Source organism: Coenobita brevimanus, chromosome 102 (assembly GCF_032717465.1).
Source record: "Coenobita brevimanus isolate Jiangsu-jjx chromosome 102, ASM3271746v2, whole genome shotgun sequence".
NCBI classification, from domain to species: Eukaryota; Metazoa; Arthropoda; class Malacostraca; order Decapoda; family Coenobitidae; genus Coenobita; species Coenobita brevimanus.
Window position 1 is genome coordinate 11,475,861 of NC_137055.1, and position 1,569 is coordinate 11,477,429.

General features: G+C 40.1%; 1 pseudogene; it reads right to left on the reverse strand.

The window, feature by feature from the left end:
- Nucleotides 1-381: 381 nt before the first annotated feature.
- On the reverse strand, nt 382-500 carry LOC145415510 (5S ribosomal RNA; annotated as a pseudogene).
- Between the last annotated feature and the right edge of the window lie 1,069 nt (nt 501-1,569).

Consider the following 1,569-nt stretch of genomic DNA (forward strand, 5'->3'; position numbering starts at 1 on the left):
TTATTAAGTTTCCAATATTGCCCTTCAAGGAAGACTGTGGGAATAGTGAGGCTGCGGATATTGGAGAAGAGATATAGAAGCCAGTGGTTAATTTTGTATTCTTGCTACTGCCAGATGATTTTAGTCGGCTAAGGAATGATCCTGCCATATCCTACGATGACTCTTTATGTAGCACAGGAATCCCTCATTATATAATCAGTATAGGAACGGTTGTATATCGAACATGGGGATTGTAGCTATTGTATAAGCGAAAAATCCATCCATCCATTACCAGACGCCATGTATCCCAAAACTGGGTGGCCAAGGGCTTAGAGTTAATTGTTTTACAGGGAGGGGCACTAATCCTCCACCAACCCCACTCGACACGTAGGGAGAACGTTATGCCAACAGCATCTGGTGTTCCCAGGCGGTCACCCATCCAAGTACTAACCAGACCCAACGTTGCTTACCTTCGCTGATCGGACGGGAAGCGGTGTACTCAACGTGGTATGGGCATTCATTATATAGAGCATGAATGCAGAAATCAGAGATCGCATTCCTCCGCCAACGCCTATACCATACAACTCAAATTTAATCTGGCCCATGACCCACATATCCATAAAATTTATCAAAATCAATAGATAACTTTTTGCGATGCACTGTGGACAAACAACAAAGTCCCAGACAGGGACTCTGACTCAGATCGCCAGCAACAGTTATTAAACTCTTCCTTAACACATGGTCCATATGCCTATAAAATTTCATGAAAACCCATTAATAACTTCCTGAGATATCTTGTGGACAATCAAACAGACACACAGGGGTGAATATATAACCTCCTCCCACTTTCACTGGCCGAGGTCAAAACGAATGCATAAACGTTTAGACCGTATAAACAAAAGATGGTATTACAGCTGGATGTCAAATAATCAAGACGTAAATTATTCTGCAGTACTGCTAGAGGATATGGTTCACCCTGGGAATAATCTCGTGTATTAAGAACAATGAAGGACATACCTAATCCTTCAGTAGGGAAAGTGCCCTCAAACCTGCATATATTTTTTTGGAGATAGTAAGAAAATAATAATAATAATATAAAAAACGTTCTTGTATTGGATGGGTTTAATGAAGGCCATATTTAATCCCTCAAGTTCATACATTCTGAATAAAGACTTAAGGATGACTCAAGAATAACAGAAATATGCTGAGCGAAGTAGTACTAAGGACTACCGGTGTATGGGTCACGGGTAGGGTTCTCGAACACAATTATAATCGATTCCTTGTTAACTGAAATATGTTTTTATGGGAAGAACTAGCCAAGGGAAGCTTTTGCACTCCTTTTCCTGATTTTTCAGAAGACTATAATTATAACCTGCAGCTATTTTCGTTTCTTAACTTAAAATTTATTGATGAAGTTAGAACATCAGACAGATCGTAAGTGCGTTTACTGTATGTATCCTGGTCCAGGCAACGTGTGATATTGTATGAGATACCCTAGGCATGGGAAAGGCTGAGTCACTAAGTGTGACCCCACCATATCATAAACTCCTGTGTATAATGACATATACTACGAACACGAAGGGAAAAAAA